This window comes from Schistocerca piceifrons, chromosome 3, assembly GCF_021461385.2.
Source record: "Schistocerca piceifrons isolate TAMUIC-IGC-003096 chromosome 3, iqSchPice1.1, whole genome shotgun sequence".
Classification (NCBI taxonomy): domain Eukaryota; kingdom Metazoa; phylum Arthropoda; class Insecta; order Orthoptera; family Acrididae; genus Schistocerca; species Schistocerca piceifrons.
Genome location: NC_060140.1, coordinates 924,059,521 through 924,081,520, shown reverse-complemented (window position 1 = coordinate 924,081,520; position 22,000 = coordinate 924,059,521). Strand labels below are relative to the sequence as shown.

General features: G+C 40.9%; 1 pseudogene; it reads right to left on the bottom strand.

The window, feature by feature from the left end:
• Positions 1-10,593: 10,593 nt before the first annotated feature.
• On the bottom strand, positions 10,594-10,711 carry LOC124790652 (annotated as a pseudogene).
• Between the last annotated feature and the right edge of the window lie 11,289 nt (positions 10,712-22,000).

The window sequence follows — 22,000 nt, the reverse complement described above, 5'->3', positions numbered from 1 at the left end:
TTGAGAAATATATTTTGGGCTTGCATCAAATAAGAACTGTGTGGTGGGTGTTATAGTCGTCTGGAGCTATGCAGAGCAGGAGTTAGGTGACCGACGATATTACTTTAGTATACATATTTAATCGAGTTTATACATTTCTGAATGAACTCGGTTTTTGGTTTTTGTTATTAGTTTTCTGATTGCTTTAATCCGGCCGGTCACAGTTTCCTTTTCAGTGTCAACTTCTTCACCTCAGGGAAGAAAGTATTCCCAGCATCTCAAACTGTCTGTTGGGTATATTCGAATTTCTGGTATATCCTACAGTATTTCTCCTCTATGGCTGCCAGTAGTATTTTGGAAGTTACTCAAATGGTTCAAATGGCTCTGAGCACTATGGGACTTAACATCTATGGTCATCAGTCCCCTAGAAATTAGAACTACTTAAACCTAACTAACCTAAGGACAGCACACAACACCCAGCCATCACGAGGCAGAGAAAATCCCTGACCCCGCCGGGAATCGAACCCGGGAACCCGGGCGTGGGAAGCGAGAACGCTACCGCACGACCACGAGATGCGGGCATATGGAAGTTACTCCTTGATATCATAACACGTGTCCTATCCTGTCCCTCTGCTGGTCAGCGTTTGTCGATTATTCCGTTCCTTCCCGATTTTGCAGACGACTTCTTCCTTAACCTGCCAATGCACTAAGTTTTTAGCATTTTATTGTAACACCATATCCCAAGCGATTCTGTTATACACATCTGGTTTACTTCCACATAGTTCTGTGCTGCAGACATACATTCTCAGAAATTATCAGACCTTATATGCAGCTTAGATACCACAGAACACATGCCTCCATGTGCATTACAGTGCATTCACAACAAATGGTAACACTGTTAACCGTTCTGTTCTGTTTCATGTTGTTTACTGCTATTCTTTGTGGATTGACTGTGTCTTTAATTTTTTCAGCTCCAACTTTTCTCTAGATTTCCAGTGATGTTTCTCTACTCAGCTTAAGCAATTTTAACTGTCGTCTGGTGAAATCAGTGAAAAAACAATTCTGGATTTGGAAGTGACGCAAAGTGTTAACGCAGTCACTTTCTCTAGTGAACTCTGGACTTCAATACATCTTTCAGTTCACTTACTTTTAAAAGTTTTATGTTTACTTGTTGCGATCTTTAGACTTATTGGATTATTGTCTATGTTTAGTATAAATCGTATATACAGGATACTTAGAACTTCTTATGTGACATGGTAAAGCTATGTTCAGTATTGAGTTAATAATAATAGTATTTAATAATAAAAATAATAACAGAATTAATGAAATTATTACAACCATAAATTATATAAGACCTACACTTGATTTCTGAGAATATTTTGAAGACAGAAAATCTTCCAGAAGAATGAAAAATAGCATAAATCTACTACATAAAAAGTGGGATAAACAAAATGTCAAGAACTGTATAGGAGTATCACTTCTCAGAGTGACGTATAGAATTTTTCAAAACTCTTCTAAACAGAGTTGCACAAACTTTAAACAAACGAAGTTCTTTAATGATTTTATGTGTTGTTTCTCTCCCTACAGAATCAATTCTTTCTTGCAATCAATGAATGACAGTATTATAGTTTTGGCGGTGATCATTTTGTGCACTGTGCAGTATCCTCCCGTTCAAAAACCGCCCTGATATTCTTTAGGTCTTTGTCTAAGATTTCTTCAACTCTGTTCAAAAGAGTTTTTGATAATTTCCTGTGTGTCTCTGGGGTAAGTAACACTTCTCTGCAATTGTTGCCATTTATTTCGTCTCCGTTTATAAGTAGTGGATCGATTAACGCTCTTCTTCAGTCATTTGGAATATTTTCTGCTTTCCAAACCAGTGAAGGAAGAATTCTAGAGTTGAAAGTGATACAAAATGTTAACGCAGTCACTTTCGCCAGTGAGGTTCGGACTTACATGGATCCCTGAGATCGCATCATTTTAAAATTTTTATATTTCTTGATGCGTTCTATAGAGTTAGTGTCTCCTTACTTGACGGAATTAGTAACAAAGTAACGTTGAGTATAGAGTTAATGACGATGATGATAATAACGATACTATACTACTACTACTAGTAGTAATAAGAATAATAGTGTTTTGAAATGGATTACGTAAGAGCCACACTTGCTTTTTGAGAACATTTGCAAAGCATATCACCTGATGCCTGAATTACATAAATATTGCCTTCTTTACCCCCTGTATGATTACTCTAAATGTTTGAGTCTAAACTAATAAATGAAATGTGTGTGCACGCAGAGTAACTCACGTGTACTGCCAAGTAACTGCAAATACTTCAGAATTTAACCTTAGCTCATCCTATGTAATCGCTTCACCGAATAATGGATATTGTTCCTCATTAAGCCCTTGACGGCCAGTCCTAATGAAATATACGGCATGCATGAGATATGCTTGCACTGTGTATTTTCCTCTGGAAGCCTGCATGTTTCAACGTTATCCAATGCGTCACTAATTCATTTTGCTACCAAGGTAGCTTCATTTTTGGGCCTATTTGTTTCAAGCACTTAGCCAGACGGAAAGAGGTATGTGGCAGCACACCTAAGTTGAAGAAGTGTAGATATAAAATAAGAATGGATGTTAATAATTGTAGATCAAATTGTTTCACCTCCCTATCAGACACCGAACTACGAATATTTTAATCCTCCCTTTGAACCGGCCCCACTCACCAGAATAAATTAGTTAGCTACAGTTAATTTAAACATTACCCCAGTCAATACAATAAATCGTCTTTCTTTGTATTCGCAACCTGTTACATTTGCTTATGTCGAGCGTCAGTTGCCAATCCTAGCACGAAGTGTGAAACGGGGCACGCCCGGAAGTAATTTTGTGGAGACTTCTCTCCGCTCAAAGACATGCTGTATTCTGTTTGCTAGAAACTTTTCGATCCAATCAGCCAGTCTGTCCGATATTCTTGACGCTCGTATTTTGTTCATCAGGCGGTACTGCGGAACTGCATCGAACGCCTTCCGAAAGTCAACCAAACAGGCATCTACCTGGGCGCCTGTACCTACTACTTTAGGCTTTCTTATTGGTCACGGGTTACAATTATTTCGGTTGCGTCCTTGTCAGTCACAGATCAGATGCCACATCGGGAGCTCTTATTAAACGGATCGATGATATGAATGCTTTCATTAACCACTAAATTGGAGACTAAACTGAGCAGTTAGAGGGCAGAGCTACAGGTGCAGTTTAGCAAGCAGTACCCTTCTTTGGAAGTCATGCAACAGAGAGTTGCAGATCAGAAACGTGGTCTTATAGTAAACCAAAACCAGAGTCATCACTGAATAAAATCAGAGGAGACGTTGCCAAAACTCTACGAAACACTCAGGTCACTTATAACACCCACGAGGTAGTTGTAACTTTGAACAACACACAAGAATATCATGAATATCGAACTTGTACAGAATAATGAGAACAATACGCCTGAGGGAAAAGGCGCTGCATTTATTACAGCAATCATAAAATGTAGAAGAATCTGTCCTACATGGAAACCAAGTATTCCCAAGCAAAACACTTCCAGGGAGCTTGCAGAGAATATTCATATTTTGAAAACCACCATTCTGACGAAGTACCAGTCGCTAAATGCAGGTAGTTTCGATGAGATATAGACAGATATCTACACAGCAGCCGACGACAAGTTGCGGCCACTACATGAAAAATATATTCCTTCAGACTATATCAAACCATGGGAAAACTACTGATAAAGAAAATTTGAAGAAAGCTACAGGCCGAGTATACCAGTTTACCAGTAGAAATAAAAGCATCAGACTCACGAAAAAAATAGGAAATGAACACAAAACAACACTCAGGCCATAACCTGGCACATATCTTATACATTAGACCCAGTGAACAAAAACGAAGAACAAGACAATAATGCATATAAAGAATCTCGACGCAGGTGACTACAGAGCAAATAGTTAAACACCGACAAAACAGTAGTATGAACGAGATCTAACCAAATCCATTTACGAGCATCATTAGCTCCGTGATCAGCAAAGGATCGAATATTTTGTAGGCTCTCTACAGACTTCGATAATCGTGCAGTCGGCCGTGATTAACGTACCTAATTACCTGAAAGAGTGTTAATTCCGAAGAACATAAACAGAAATGATGCAAAAGAGTGACTGCTAATCTTTACTACGATACGTGAATATCATGCCCTGATAATGATTCTGTGCAAACGTGCGTAGGTATGCAGTTTAATTTTGAACAGTTAGTTGAATTTGTAGCTGATCATGAAACTGCAATTTAGTGATACGTGTATGAGCGACAACGGTCATTACTCACGCTGGAGCTTAATTGAATTTGCGAACTATCGCAAAATTTGCTTCATAATTTACCGTTACAGTCAACATTTTAGAATAATTTGAAATAAAAACTGACCGACGTGTTGCTCCATGCGACCCGGTAATAATTACATAGCCTGACCTCACAGTAATGTTTGTCAACGAGTTTAATTAACCACTCTTTCCAAATAGTAATATTTCATTGCCAAAAAATATAATAGTTAAGACTAAATGACGTCTCAGTTACCAGGAATGTATTTTAATGCTATGGCAAAATACGATGACTATGAAATCAATACGTGTAATTACCAAACACACAAAGTATAAAACTTAAAGTAGTCAAATAGATTTCCATTGTTTCAATAATTCATGAAGCTCATTTAAAACAAAATTATTGTTGCGGAACATTTTTTAAGATTTTGATTAAGCTGCAAGTATGGCCCTTTCCATTTAAGAGAAAAATTTAGCTTTACTTTCTGTCATATTTGTCATTTTTATATTAAAGTCTCTGTCTTTTTTGTTACGTGATACCCCGTTGACAGGTCGATGGGATACGGAACACGCTTAAGCTAATAATGACTTGAACAGATACTTACCAGTTGATTAGGATTAATTTTTACCCACTCTGTATATTATCTAAAGAATAATTTTTTGAAGGTCTTTTATAACACTTCTTCTCCGAAATTATTCGTCTTACTTTAGGTGAATCTGCTGACGCGATGTAATAGTTCGGCGACATGAGTTAGGTTGGGTGCGGTTCATCTTACGATTGTGAGACACTTCTAAACTTGCCTTAGCGACATGGTACTCCCGCTCCAATAATTGTCCTGAAGCCTCTTCATTAGTTAACACAGTACTGGGGTCAACAAAATTATAAGCGAATCACATCCACATCCACAAGCAGTACGACATATATTGCCACCACTACTTCGAAATACTCTCTCCCTTACATGTGCTTTTTTCTCGCAGCTAGATAAGGTCTAGTCTCTTTTAACACAAACTTCCGCCTTTCTCTTTGGACTCGTGTACAATATTTGTTGAAACTGTTAACGGTAGTTATACAAATTAGTACCACCATATCGCAATTGGTCATACACTAAGAAATAATGAAAATATTCGCATTCGTGATGAACAACATTGAAAAATACGAAATAAATACTGTACCAGTGTGACATATTGTGTTGTAAACAACTTCCGTTTGTCTATATGGATACAAGAGAACTATGACCCAAATAACATTTTTTTCAGCTTTTCCCCATTATGGAGGCTCATCTCCAACATAATAATTTATTCGGAAATTAGTATACAAAGAATAAATGTTCTTAAACTATATTTTCAAAATATTCCTCCAGGCGTTTCGATCTTGTGTGTCCTCTTATTCTGCGCCCATTCTCCTCGTTGTGTGCTGTACATCTGGGAGCCAGGTGGTCATACGTCGTCTTCTTCTTCTCCCCTCCGGTTCCCACTCCAGTATCAATTTTGGTATTCTGGCTTCCTCCATTCGTCGTATACGCCCGTACCACTATAATTTCTTCCTATCCATTACGTCATATATCCTTTCATTTCCATTCTCCTTATCATTTCGGTGTTCCTTATCTTCTCTTCCCTGGAGATTCTTGCCGACCTTCTCCAGAAGACCATCCCCAGAGCTTGTCTTTTTTTAATGTGCTTCAGGTTAATTGTCCAGGTCTCCGTTCCATACAGAACCACACACTCTAATATGGATTTGTATATTAATTTTTTAGTTCTGCTGTTTACATTCCTGCTCCATAAGACTGAGTTAAGCATCCCAATGACCTTCCGTCCACTACTAATTCTGTTATTGATTCTGACTCTGATTTTCCCTCGATTTCTAAAATGGATCCCAAATAACAGAAAGTTTTCTTTTTTATTTTCTTTCCTTCAATCATTAGTCAAGTATTCTGTTTTTTGGTAATTAATCTTCAAATCCCAAGTTTTTTATGCTACTGCAAGTTGATTGCACATATAGTTAGCATCCTCCCCATCTTGTGCTACGGCTTCTTGATCATCAGCAAATAATAAATGATGTAAGTAAACTCCATCTCTTATTTCTAATCCCATTCTAATACTTTTATGAGACCATGTCCTAAGGCTGATATCTATATAGGTTTTAAATAATGATGGTGACATGGGACAGCCCTGTAAAAGGCCTTTGCTTGTTCTAAATTTCTGTGAAAGTTTATTACCAACTTTCACTTGGCAAATGTTATCTTTATACATTTGCTGTATTATTTTAATCAAGGAAGGGTTTATGTTTGCAATATTTAGTGCTCTCCAAAGTAATTTTCTTGGAAAAGTATCATACGCTTTTTCTAAATCTCTGGAAATTAATTCTATATTTTTTGATTTTACCCTATGTTTCTCCAAAATCTGTCGGAATGTGAAAATATGGTCTACACATGATCTCCCAGCCGTGAAACCACATTCTTATTCTTGGATTCTAAATTTTGTCCAGTTTGCTTTTAATTACTTTCGCAGTAACACAAATTCCTCGATAGTTTGAACAAATTTTGCTATCCCCTTTCCTAAATATGGTAACAATGTAACCTAGCTTCATGTCGTTGGATACTGAGTCTCCATGTATCGTTTAGTGGAAGAGCTGTGTTATCAGTATTACAATTTTATCACTGGATTAAAAAGGAAGAGGTACGAGCGAAACATGTGCAAGAAACGTATGACGTGTAACGGAAGGTATGACTGTGGCAATTGCATCGACGTTAAACTGAATGCATTGATGCGATATTCACGTATGTCCACATTTGGCCGAAAGTTCAGAGATTTTACTACCACCGAATAGTCCGAAAACTGCGTTGTCGTATCGTGCAAGAACGAGACCAGTCCATGGACTAATTCAGAATAACATACGGAATGAACTTGTTGACGTCGTGTGTTTGGGGCAAGAACCAGACGTATCCGGGGACTGTTTCGTCATTGCACTAAACAGTCGTCAGATTCTGGAATGTGAAATCCAGTAGTTCTTTTGCAGTTGATGTTACACATGATGTTTATAGAATTCCTGTTCAACTCAAAAATGCTCTAACATAGAAAGTGCCAATAGTCAGAAGTTTGCCTAGTGCATCATTATCACAACTCATCTATCATGATTTCGTCATTCACAAACCGTCAGCTGCCTCTGCTAGTTACATTTGAGTAATATGAAGATGTAATGAAGCTTGCCCAAAAGTATGCAACAGCCTCAGAAATCGAAATTTGTACTGAGCTGGCTGTTACAGAACTGTTGTGGATGGTACCCACAGTTCCCCACGAGGAGAGGCAGAATGAGTTTCTTGTTAAGCTTCGCCACCTATGACTTTTATTAGGATACCAACTTTTTTGTAATTCTCAGAACCCTTATCAGCAACTTGTGCGGTACTACCAGTTTTTGTTTCTTTAGCCAGTTGTTTATTTTTTGACATCGTATTGAAAGAACAGTGTCGTTTGATGCAACAGCAAGAAAAATACAGTTTTTTTAATTTAGTAAATTTCGTGATACACTAGGATATTAGGACAAACGTCATGGGATACCTCCAATTAGCTTGTCAGACCTCCTTTTCCCCGGCGTAGGGCAACAACTAGACGTGGTATTGAGGCGTTGGCGCCTTGTATCACCCCTGTCTAGAACCTGTGTATCGGGAGAATGACTCATGCGTGCACAGTTACAGAGCGTCTGAAGCGGGTTCAGTCGGTTAGGTACTTCTAGTTTTCGTCTGCTAGAGAACATTAAAGCACAGAGACATCCAAGAAACAGGTCGAGCGAATGTTTTCGTGAATAGTTGTGTTTATTTCTTGAAGGAATTTTTTATTTATTTATGTTTGTACAGTTTCGATACGCTGTTAGTAGTGTGAATGATGAGTGAATGTGGTCTAAAGTAAATATGTAGTTTAAAGGCACATTTTCAGCCATAGCATGTAAATCTATTTTTTTTAATCAGAGAACCCTGTTTAATAAAGCATGAAAGCCAATGAGCCGGCCGCGGTGGTCTCGGGGTTAAGGCGCTCAGTCCGGAACCGCGCGACTGCTACGGTCGCAGGTTCGAATCCTGCCTCGGGCATGGATGTGTGTGATGTCCTTAGGTTAGTTAGGTTTAAGTAGTTCTAAGTTCTAGAGGACTGATGACCACAGAAGTTAAGTCCCATAGTGCTCAGAGCCATTTGAACCATGAAAGCCAATGCAAGTTATCCTGTGCGCGGTCGTATGTGAACGCTGGTGAGACACAGAAAGGATGTCTAGTCTTTTGTTAATGACTTCTTCTGTTATCTGTTCTGGAATGGAGTCGAGGGAGAGTCTCGCGCGTTAGACTGGCCGCTCTAATTTAAACTCTTTAATTTTATAAAAAGTCAATGCGTACTGCAGGGCGCATACTCGCGCATACTAGTAATTATATAAGGAAATTTCCACTGCGCACGGACGAGATACCGACGTGCGGATATTCAACATACCACTAGTGATTAATATCCATTATATTCCCAATGTAAGTAGCATAGTGCACTTCAGTAATTATAGTTATGATTAACGCTATTGTGATTTCATTATTTGTTTAATCCATGATCCTAAAATTTCAACATTATATGTAAACTGTATTTTCAGTATTTATCTCATTTTAGCTCAGAAATAACGTGGCCCACGAACCTCCTTCTTACGGCGACGAAATTATCAAATTATATGTCCGATGGCACCTTATCATGGTTTAAATATATTCACTGATTTTTTTAAATATTTCCATCCATCTCAATTCAGTTCAACAAAAATAAAAACCAAAATAATATAAAGAATCATTCACACACACACACACACACACACACACACACACACACACACACACACACACACATATATATATATATATATATATATATATATATATATATATATATAATTATTTACAGTAGATCAATGATCTACTGATGAACGTTGTACGACGGGGAATTTTGTATCATAAAATGTTAAGTAAGTTTATCGTAAAAGGAAAGCTAATTCGAGTGCAGATGAAAATAGTTAATAAAGTATAAACAAAATATCAGAACGTTAACTATTTATTGCGGGGAAAAAGTAGAGTTCGAAAGTATGTTCTTTATTGATTGGTTAGTCATGAAAAGCACGGACTAACGAGAGACAGTAATGGTTTTCTATTGGCCGTAAAGAAAACTGATCAAACAGAACGGGGTATTCTTCGCGCGTCTTTTCTTTTGGAGATCCGTACCAGGTCGGGTTGACGGAGGAGATAGAGAAGATCCAAAGAAGAGCGGCGCGTTTCGTCACTGGGTTATTTGGTAACCGTGATAGCGTTACGGAGATGTTTAATAAACTCAAGTGGCAGACTCTGCAAGAGAGGCGCTCTGCATCGCGGTGTAGCTTGCTCGCCAGGTTTCGAGAGGGTGCGTTTCTGGATGAGGTATCGAATATATTGCTTCCCCCTACTTATACCTCCCGAGGAGATCACGAATGTAAAATTAGAGAGATTAGAGCGCGCACGGAGGCTTTCAGACAGTCGTTCTTCCCGCGAACCATACGCGACTGGAACAGGAAAGGGAGGTAATGACAGTGGCACGTAAAGTGCCCTCCGCCACACACCGTTGGGTGGCTTGCGGAGTATCAATGTAGATGTAGATGTAGATGTAGATACAGAATGCTTACAGCAGACTAAAAAAAGAGTCCGAGCCTAGCCTTTCAATATCACGGCCGTGTGCGGTATATGAGCTTCGAAGGAAGTTATAATTTGCCGGTTTTAGTTGTGCTACATGTTTCAAAAGTTTTTTAAGGTGGAGGCATATTTATTCCGGTGTGTTTTTTAGAAAGTACGGGCTTTTTAAGTAATTTTATGTATGAGAAAAGACAGTAATTCCGCGTGGCATATTGAGTAATCGGTGACTAAAAACTTGAGTACATTGGACATCAATAAACTTAATAGTATGGCGAGCATTGTCATTTAAGAACAATCGGTACATAGTAGCTGTTCAGATTTCCCGAAATACTTTACCATGAACTTGCTAACGTGACTGTAAAGATTAGCATGGCCTTGGCAGTGAACGTTTACATTATCAAGTCCCAAAGCACTCCGTCTTCAGGCCACAACTGGCCCATCGGAACCATCCGACGGCCGTATCATCCTCAGCTGATGATGCGGATAGGAGGAGCGTGTGGTCAGCACACCGCTCTCCCGGTCGTTATGACGGTTTTCTGTGACCGAAGCCGCTACTATTCGGTCGAGTAGCTCCTCAATTGGCATCACGAGGCTGAGTGCACCCCGAAGAATGGCAACAGCGCATGGCGGCTCGGACGGTCACCCATCCCGGTGCCGGCCACGCCCAACAGCGCTTAACTTCGGTGATCTGACGGGAACCGGTGTATCCACTGCGGCAAGGCCGTCGCCTTCAAGTCTCAGAATTTACCAAATTCTAGGAGTAGTTAAGTTGTATGCAGCCTACAAGGCTTTCACGACCGGATGGTACTGTTGTTGATAATTCTTCCGGGTTATATGGCCGTGATCCATGGAATTCTCTTATTCTAGGATATGAAGAATTCCATGGACTACGGCCATATAACCCGAAGAATTATCAACAACTGTATGCAGCCTGGTGCGAGCTGCAGCACGGTAGGTTTCTGCTCGGCTTTCCACAGGTAGGTGCAGGTAAAAGGACGAACGGAACCGCGCGGCCACAGTATGGAGTCAACAATTTACTGGAAGTCTCTTTCAGAAATATGGAGGCATGCTGCCTCTACAGCCGTCCACAACTGCGAAAGTGTTGCTGCAGCAGGATTTCGTGCACTGACTGACCCCTCAATTATGTTCCATAAATGATCGATGATCGATGGGATTCATGTTGGGCAATCTGAGTAACCGAATCATTCGCTACAGTTGTCCAGAATGTCCTTAAAACCAATCGTGAACAATTGTGGTTCATAACACGAAGTCCAAAAAATGGTTCAAATGACTCTGAGCACTATGGGACTTAACTTCTGTGGTCATCAGTCCTCTAGAACTTAGAACTACTTAAACCTAACTAACCTAAGGACATCACACACATCCATGCCCGAGGCAGGATTCGAACCTGCGACCGTAACAGTCGCGCGGTTCCGGACTGCAGCACCTTTAACCGCACGGCCACTTCGGCCGGCCAACATGTAGTCCGTGAATGGTTGCAAATGGTCTCCATGTAGCCGAACTTAACCATTTCCAGTCAATGAATGATTAGGTGAGTTGGACCAGAGAACGCTGCCTACACCTTTCGGAAGTCCCTTCCCCTCCCCCCCCCCCTCCCCCCCCCCCCCCGCCTCCAATTTACGCAGTGCCTTGTAGACAGCTTGGGTCCATGCCTTCGTGAGATCTGCGCCACACTCGAACCCTACCACAAGCTTTTACCAACTTAAACAGGGACTCATTTGACGAGCCCAACCCAGTCAAGGGCCAAACCAATGTGGTCACGGGACTAGGAGAGACGCTGTAGTAGATGTCCTGCTGTTAGCAAAAGCACACGAATCGGTCGTCTGCTGCCATAGCCCATTAACGCCAAATTTCGTCACACTGTCCTAACGGATACTTTCGACCTACGTTCCACATTGATTTCTGAGGTTATTCCACCCAGTGTTACTCGTCTGTTATCACTGAACACTCTCCGCAAACGTCACTGCTCCGGTCATTAAGTGAAGCCTGTAGGGCACCGCGTTGAGAGGTAAAGGCTGAAATTCGGAATTCTCGACACACTCTTGACACTGTGGATATCGGAATATTGAACTCGCTACCGATTTCCGAAATGGGATGTCTCATGAGCCTATTTCCAACTACCATTCCTCGTCCAGAGTCTGTTAATTCCTTTCGTGCGGCCATAGTCACATCGGAAACCTTTTCTCGCGAGTCAAGGTTGGGAAAAGTAAGACCGTTTAACAAAGTTTTCCAATTTGTGGACAGTTATTTTGTTTTTGTATTTCACTCTGACGTACATTAACGTGAGTTAGCTCGATGTTGCACCAATGCCTTCAGTTGGAAAGCACCAAGGCTAGACAACAATAAAAATTTCTGTCTTAAACAACTAATTCACAACCAATTGAAAACTCTGCTCTCTGCGCTTGCTTACTCTACTAAACAGTGTGTATATGGGAAGTTTTCGACTGTTCGAGTATTTCTAGAACTAGACTACTGGCCATTAAAATTACTACACCACGAAGATGACGTGCTACAGACGCGAATTTAAGTGACTGGAAGGAGATGCTGTGATATGCAAATGATAAGCTTTTCAGAGCGTACACACAATGTTGGCGCCGGTGGGGACACCTACAACATGCAGTTGCCCGGCGTTGCCTGGTGAAACGTTGTTGTGAGCCTCTTGTAAGGAGGAGAAATACGTACCATCACGTTACCGACTTTGATAAAGGTCGGATTGTAGCCACATCGCGATTGCGGTTTATGGTATCGTGACATTGCTCATCGCGTTGGTCTAAATCCAATGACTGTTAAGGTAATACGGAACGCCGTGCTGGACCCCAACGGCCTCGTATCACTAGCAGTTGAGATGACAGGCATCTTATCCGCTTGGCTGTAACAGATCGTGCAGCCGCGTCTCGATGCCTGAGTCAGCAGATGGGGACGTTTCCAAGACAACAACCATCTGCACGAACAGTTCGACGACGTTCGACGTTTCCAGAAACATGGACTATCAGCTCGGAGACCACAGCTGCGGTTACCCTTGACGCTGCATCACAGACAGGAGCGCCTGCGGTGGTGTACTCAACGACGAACCTGGGTGCACGAATGGCAAAACGTCATTTTTTCGGATGAATCCAGATTCTGTTTACAGCGTCATGATGGTTCAAAAATGGTTCAAATGGCTCTGGGCACTATGGGACTTAACATCTTAGGTCATCAGTCTCCTAGTACTTAGAACTACTTAAACCTAACTAACCTAAGGACATCACATACATCCAAGCCCGAGGCAGGATTCGAACCTGCGACCGTAGCGGTCGCGCGTTTTCAGACTGAAGCGCGTAGAACCGCTCGGCTGCAAGGGCCGTCTGTCATGATGGTCGTATCCGTGTTTGGCGACATCGCGGTGAACGCACATCGGAAGCGTGTATTCGTCATCGCCATACTGGCGTATCATCTGGCGTGATGGTATGGGGTGCCATTGGTTACACGTCTCGGTCATCTCTTATTCGCATTGACGGCACTTTGATCAGTGGACGTTACATTTCAGATGTGTTACGACCCGTGGCTCTAACCGTCATTCGATCCCTGCGAAACCCTACATTTCAGCAGGATAATGCACGACCGCATCTTGCAGGTCATGTACGGGCCGTTCTGGATACAGAAAATGTTCGACTGCTGCACTGGCCAGCACATTCTCCAGATCTCTCACCAACTGAAAACGTCTGGTCAATGGAGGCCGAGCAACTTGCCCGTCACAATACGCCAGTCACTACTCTTGATGAACTGTGGTATCGCGTTGAAGCTGCATGGGCAGCTGTACCTGTAACCGCCATCCAAGCTCTGTTTGACTCAATGTCAATGCCGTTATTACGGCCAGAGGTGGTTGTTCTGGGTACTGATTTCTCAGGATCTATGCACCCAAACTGCGTGGAAATGTAGTCACATGTCAGTTCTGATATAATATATTTGTCCAATGAATACCCGTTTATCATCTGCATTTCTTCTTGGTGTAGCAATTTTAAAGGCCAGTAGTGCATGTTATTTCAACTGACAATCAAGTAATTCCTTGAACCTTTTTTGGTAGGTGTCGCCGATTTGTGCAAACGTGCGGTGGAAGGTTATTCGTGCTGCGCAGCAGTAGCTACAGTAAACGCATCGCGAAGCATTACAATAATCTGGGTTCGGTGTTCGCGGAAGTGCTAATGGAAGGCAGCAATGGCTTAACATGGCCATTAGCGCACCCACTCGCTCCCACTCCCCCCCCTCTCCCCACCCTCACACACACACACACACACATACACACAGACACACACACACCCTCTTTCTGAAAAGGGAAGTTCCGAATATGAATGTATAAACCTTCGTCGGCAAGTTTTGGAGTCCTGAGTGCTGAATTAGGAACAAACTTCCTTCCTCGTAACTGCGGGTAAAGAGGAGTACTCCTTTCGTGAGAAACGACTGGTAGAGAATTCAACCGAAAACAATAAGAGGGTTGCACGTGCGCATTCCGAGTAGTGCTAGCCGTACTAGCTTAGGAGTTCGCTTTATTGTTATTACTACCGAGCGGGATGACGCAGTGTTTAGAACACAGGACTCGCAGTCGGGAGCACAACGCCGCAAATCCCCGTCTGGCCACGCTGATTTTGGTTTTTCGTGGTTCAGGAGAATGCTGGGATGGTTCCTTCGAAAGGGCACGGCCGCTTTCCTTCTCCATTCTTCCCTACTCCGAGGTTGTGATCCACCCCTAATGACCTTGTTGTCGACGGGACGTTAAACTCTAATCTCCATCTTCCTTCATATCATTACTGTATTTATCTGCTGTGTGCCTGGAACTAGTGCGAAAGACGCAGACAATAAGAGAAATCACTTTATATGAATAGGAAGATTCCCCAAGATGTGACGGCAATGTGTAGTACGCCAAAATAGTTTATTGACGCGTCACAGTCTCTTGTGTCGCCTACCCTAACTGCGTATTATATTTTAGGTTAACTTTTTTTACACAGTATGTTTATTGGTTTGTTTGACTATGTTATACTCATGTTTGTATACAGACCATCGTTCTGGAAGTATAGTGTGTAATCCGTTCGGCCGTTGCATAGTGAAGTTGCCTTCTCCTTGTCAAATAGATGCAGCGACCTCAAAGAGCAGCGAATGAGATGCAGTTTACCGTCATAACAGCGACGGACGGCTTCAATCAAAAATGCCGTTTTTATTTAAAAGGAAAGATAGCACTGTTCCTTTACTCGTTCAAAATTGAGATCGCTTTAAGGGGAAACGAGAATGGAATGTCGAGTTATAATATTCTAAGAAAAGCAAAATGACTTACTTAACGGTTATTAAAGCCTATAGATTAAACGTTGGAAGTCTTACCGAACATTGGTAATTCACAATTTTCTTACAAACGTGACTTTTAAAAGAGAGAGTATAAATGCTTTTGTTGACGGTGTTGAGACAGTAACCAACCACAAACTTAAGTTCCTTTATCATTACTGTTCATCGTCAGATGGCTTTCATGCTTTCACTGCAACATGTGCTGCGTTTTGTACTGATTAGTTATCGTTAAATGTCGGTTTGGAGTACTTGTTTTCATAGTTTTCGTCCAGCAGACAACGTTTGTAGTTTTTGCCGCATTCACATCATTGCACACTTAAACTTGCATAATTGAGTGCTTCAGATTTGTCACTGAATGCATTTCCACCACATTTCTATCGTTGCACTCGTAAATTTTTATCACTGAGCACTTCAGCTTGGTCACGGAACAGGCTTCTAACATGCTCCGATGTTTTTATAGATACGTAGTGTTTACAAACATATGAGTGCATGTTAGAAGTCTGTTCTGTGACTAAGCTGAAGTGCTCAGTGATAGAAATTTACGTGTGCAACGATAGAAATGTGGTGGAAATGCATTCAGTGACAAATCTGAAGCACTCAATTATGCAAGTTTATGCTTGCAACGATGTGAAAGCGGCAAAAACTAAAACGTTGTCTGCTGGACGAAAACTATGCAAACAATACTCAAAACCGACATTTCACGATAAATATTCACTAAAAAACGCAGCACATGTTGTAATGAAAGCGTGAAAGCCGTTTGTCTATGAATCGTAATGATTCGAAACCGGTAACGGTACCTTTTGAATAAAGGAACTTAAAATAAATTTGTGGCTGGTTCCTGTCTCAACATCAACAGTTATCTTCAAATAACAGCCACGGTATCAAACGATGTCATCAGATAACAAAATCGCATGAATGCTTTTATATCACGTTAGTATGCACTGACAGCTCACTGAACTTATTTAGTACCTCTGAAAAAATGTTGCTAGGTAATTGCGGCTGATGTTGTCAAACATTTTGTCAAAAAATAGAAAGTTACGTTACAAAAAATTGTCTTTCTTTCTCAACGTAATTACGTAAAAATCATCTAGTTTTTTCAAGATTCAGTTTATAGCTTTCCAGAGTTTTACCGACTGAATGTTTAGTGAAAGGAAACCAAAAGAAATTAACCACTTTTCTGTATCATTTTAGGACACGAATCAGAAAAAATTATAACTCACGATTTAATTATAAAATATCGTCTTGAATTCAAAGATGGCACAATCTCGATGAACGTTGAGCTCTAGGAGACCCCCCCCCCCTGCGTGCAGATTATTAGTGCTAAAGAAACAAATGGGCAGGACCTTTTTGTAGGAAATTTAATGCAGCTAAATTTTGTGCCAGGGAAAGGCTTTGCTAAAGTTTTCGAATTATTCAAGAAAAACATACAGAAGTGACCTTCAGATGCGTTCTTTTCAAATAACTAGAGAACCGCTGCCGCTGTCTCCAGAGAGCACATATCCGAGTACAAGATTTAAATACATTGTGTTTTCGACGAATTTTTTTTTTTTTTTTTTGGGGGGGGGGGGGGGGGGGAGTAATAGTTTGCGCTTAGCCAATGAGTGAAGATAAAAATCTCACATACAGTTCTTGGAAGGTGGTGTGGGTTGCACAAAACCCATCAGTATGGGCAGCTGAATCAACGTGTGTGTGTGTGTGTGTGTGTGTGTGTGTGAGAGAGAGAGAGAGAGAGAGAGAGAGAGAGAGAGAATAATTTATGTCAGTAGCAACTATAGTTGTGACAAGCAAATCTAGGCTCTAATTATGTGGTTGTGTTCAATGTTCAAAATGACACCGTTATAATCTTCATGCAGTCACTCGCATCATATTCACTGTGATCTGTTCTGAACAATTCATATTAGTATTTTTATTTTATTTTATTCTTCTAAAGAAAACGATCTTGAGTGCCGAATTCTGCAGTCCTTTGCGATTTTCTTTATGAAGTTGTTACATCGGTATAGAAGACGCTTTATTATCCACGCAAATTGAACAAAAAAATTCTGTAGCAGTGTTGAGAAGGGTAGCGTGTAGGCTTTGCACCTGGCAGATTGTGGTAAAATCTGTTAAACAGAGTTGTCGGAGTTGCTGGGTGAATTAGAAATCATCCTGAGGTAGACACATTACTGGAGTGTTTGTAAGTAGGCTGTTTACGTGTTTGTATGTTGGCAGCGCTATGTAGCGCTCTGCATTAATAACTCTGACAGCACTGTGCGCACTCTGGAAGAGACCCTGTGGCTGGTCGGACTAGCAGTTGGAGGTGAACAGCCAGCAGTGATGGAAGTTGGGAGTGAGTAGTCAGCAGTTATGGTGATAGAGGTTAATAATTAGCAGTGTTGGAGGTTTGCAGTATTAGCGCGAGCGGACGGTCTGAATGTATATCTGTCACTGAGATTTATTACTGATGGTTGTCACAGTCTTAAGGTAAATACATTGTTTGCTCTGCAGCAAGATGTTTCCCTCGCTAACCACATGCCTACAGTAGTTAGAATCTGTTATTTAGCTGGCTGTATTGGCGCTTGGTGTATTGCTGTAGTTCGTGTAATGAAGATGTTTGTGAGGTAAGTGACTTATGAAATGTATAGGTTATCTGTCAGGATTTCTACCAATTCAGGGCCATTCTTTTTAGTCAGTTTTAATGCGGTCAGATCCTTGAATATTCTCAGTAACTGATAAACAGAAAAAGTTTGAGTTCCGTTAGGGCAAATTCAGTAGGTTACTGTTGAAATGATAAAAATAACTAAAGAGAAAGTAGGCTCAATACGTTCAGTTTCACTACGCAGTTAAAGAATGTTGAGTAAGCAGCAGCTGAAGTAAAAACAATTAACAGAATGAGATTTTCACTCTGCAGCGGAGTGTGCGCCGATATGAAACTTCCTGGCAGATTTAAACTGTGTGCCGGACCGAGACTCGAACTCGGGACCTTTGCCTTTCGCGGGCAAGTGCTCTACCAACTGAGCTACCCAAGCACGACTCACGCCCCGTCCCCACAGCTTTACTTCTGCCAGTACCTCGTCTCCTACCTTCCAAACTTTACAGAAGCTCTCCTGCGAAACTTGCAGAACTAACACTCCTGAAAGAAAGGATATTGCGGAGACATGGCTTAGCCACAGCGTGGGGGATGTTTCCAGAATGAGATTTTCACTCTGCAGCGGAGTGTGCGCCGATATGAAACTGCCTGGCAGATTAAAACTGTGTGCCGGACCGAGACTCGAACTCGGGACCTTTGCCTTTCGCGGGCAAGTTTAAAAACAATTAAGTTTCAAGTTTAACAATGCTGGCTGTGTATTTACTACAGATGCCTAATCTGCACCATTAGTAATGGCTACAGCAATTTGAGAATTTTCCAAATGTGTTGTTATGAACAAAACGTTGAATGCATTCAGGATGAAAGTTTTATTTTTCGCGGGTGGAGGGAAACCGTACTATAACTCTCGATTTCGCTGTCTTTTCTGTGTATGGGTCTCAAGTAACTCTCATGTGACTCAGACTTTGCACTAGAGCAACTGTCCTCATTGCCTCGGAATAACTGAAACTGCTAGCGCATAGATATGAAAACGGCGCACAGGTTAGTGCCTGCGTTCAGTACGCAGAAATGCCTACCTTTTTTGAATGATGTTCTCTGTTTGCAATCTGCGTGCTAGAAGAAATACCTGTGCGCTGTCCCATCCTTCTGTTCAGCTATGAGTGTATGCATTAAAAGCGTTACCGTGGTCAGGAAATGAAGTTAACAAACTGGGTACGAAACACCGCTCGATCAGCTCTTACTTCATACAAAAGGAGTACTAAACTTTCTTAGAACTTGTTTCACTGTTGTCGAGGCAACAGCGAATGAATTTTAATAATGAAGGTGGTGTAGTACATGTAAAGAGGAGTATGAGTCTCTTGCGTTTAAGTTCAGTAACCACATAGTATAGTGAATATTAACAGAATAGTTAAGGCGGTTTTCTGGTCCCGAAGTTTTAAAAAAATCGATTTTATTGCATACTTTGGTACCTTACAGTATGGAGAACATATGGGCGAAAGCGTTCCCCCCTTAAACTATCGGATATAGTCGAAATACACGATCATCGAACAGGCAACTGCGTCGTTAGGCGCCTACGGATGGCGTTTGGAAGCAGTCAGACCATTAAACGAAGACTTATCGAATGACAGTTTACAGGACAGATGTGCTGGCGCGAACATTCAAAACTCTAAAGTGTCGATAAATTCGCTGATTTGGACGCTTTCACCAGATACACATATTCTGGTAAATTAGTAGTCCAATTTGAAAACAATTTCGCTACAATTACCTTCAATGACGGCTTCATGGCACTCACACAGACAAGAATGTCATGGGCATGGGCAATCTCCTTGGCAACACGGTGTTTAAATTTTGCAGATCCACTTCCAAATATTCATGTGACCAGTGCAAGTGTATATGAATTATTGTGTCAATTAGATGACATTGTTGACATAAATTTGTTTCACAGAGTCCGATTGCGTAGAGTTGTTCATTGGTGCGAAGTATGTTGTTAACTGTCTTCTACCATGACGTTTTTATATTAGACGTGATCACATTAGAACTAATGTTTTTCCAAATCTCAGTCCAATCAATGTTTGGAAACTGTCGTTCTATTTTGTTCATTCCTTCGCTTTTCTTTCGTTCTCGCATTACGGCTCTTGATGTTAAATGTTGTGACTGATTTCGGCACTTACATAACTGATAAAAAGTACAGAGGCTTTATCCGATATATCGGTTAATCCTAAACCACCATATTTAGGATCTAAAGTGTCTGCCTTAGCAAGTACTCCGAACACTTCACCTTTCCACAAAAAGTTTGTGATTTTGCACACTATTCTCCTCGTTATAATCCTCAGTATCGGAAACAGCTGGGCAGTATAATAAGCTTTAGCAAGAATACATGAGTTCATATACTTTGTTCTTTGAACTTAGTTCATATATCGAATATAATTCTCTATAGAGACTCCTTGCACTTTATCTGCTGCAACTTTCCAATTTAAAGCCGTCATTTTCATGGGGAATGCTGTCAGGGTGATCCCAAGTGTTGTGTGTTGTCGGACTAATTTCGCCCAATCGGCGTTGATATTATCAAAACCCCTGAAATCTAACATCTCACTTTTTTTCGTTTGTATTTACTCCAGATGCTCTACAGTACGTATCAATCACTGTTGCTAGCGTGGTTACCCCTTCATTAATCCTTATAACATACCCTATATTGCCAGCACAGGCTCTTTCAACTGTTATTTCCTGATAATGTTAAGCCTTTTAATCTAGAATGGATATGTCGGAGGAAAGGTTCCAGTGAAATGGTGAAGAGCGACATGGACAGAGGACGTCCTTCAGGAACTCATCGTTTTATTTGTATCGGCCTGGACTGTTGACAATTCACCGCTAGTTTCGTATTTATTCCAGTTGCTATGTTATTTATCAACTGTATGACCCTATCGTTAAAACCTATTCTCTTCAAAGTCTGTAAGACATATTCACGATTTACTACATCGAAGGCTTTATAAAAATCTAAAGGAAATAGAACATACTTCATGTTACAGAAGTTATTGCAATGACATCCCTGAATTCTACTAGATTTTGAAAAATGGTTCTGCCTTGCGCACATTTCTGATGTTTACTAATAATTTTATCTGCAAGGCATGAAATTTTCTTGTTTACTATTCTAGCTATTAATTCATAATCAGAATTAAGCAGTTAAATTTGACGAAAATTATTTACATCTTTGTTTCCATTACCGTTTGACCCAAGAATTTTAGAACATGACCCAAGAATTTTAGAACATGTTTTTTGCTCGAGTATCATGTCGTTTTTGGAAACCCAGAATCTACTATGTAGGAATCAACATGGATTCCGGAAACAGCGATCGTGTGAGACCCAACTCGCTTTATTTGTTCATGAGACCCAGAAAATATTAGATGCAGGCTCCCAGGAAGATGCTATTTTTCTTGACTTCCGGAAGGCGTTCGATACAGTTCCACACTGTCGCCTGATAAACAAAGAGCCTACGGAATATCAGACCAGCTGTGTGGCTGGATTGAAGAGTTTTAGCAAACAGAACACAGCATGTTGTTATCAATAGGGAGACGTCTACAGACGTTAAGCTAACCTCTGGCGTGCCACAGGGGAGTGTTATGGGACCATTGCTTTTCACAATATATATAAATGACCTAGTAGATAGTGTCGGAAGTTCCATGCGGCATGCTGTAGTATACAGAGAAGTTGCAGCATTAGAAAATTGTAGCGAAATGCAGGAAGATCTGCAGCGGATAGGCACTTGGTGCAGGGAGTGGCAACTGTCCCTTAACATAGACAAATGTAATGTATTACGAATACATAGAAAGAAGGATCCTTTATTGTATGATTATATGATAGCGGAACAAACACTGGTAGCAGTTACTTCTGTAAAATATCTGGGAGTATGCGTGCGGAACGATTTGAATTGGAATGATCATATAAAATTAATTGTTGGTAAGGTGGGTACCAGGTTGAGATTCATTGGGAGAGTCCTTAGAAAATGAAGTCCATCAACAAAGGAGGTGGCTTACAAAACACTCGTTCGACCCATACTTGAGTATTGCTCATCAGTGTGGGATCCGTACCAGATCGGGTTGACGGAGGAGATTGAGAAGATCCAAAGA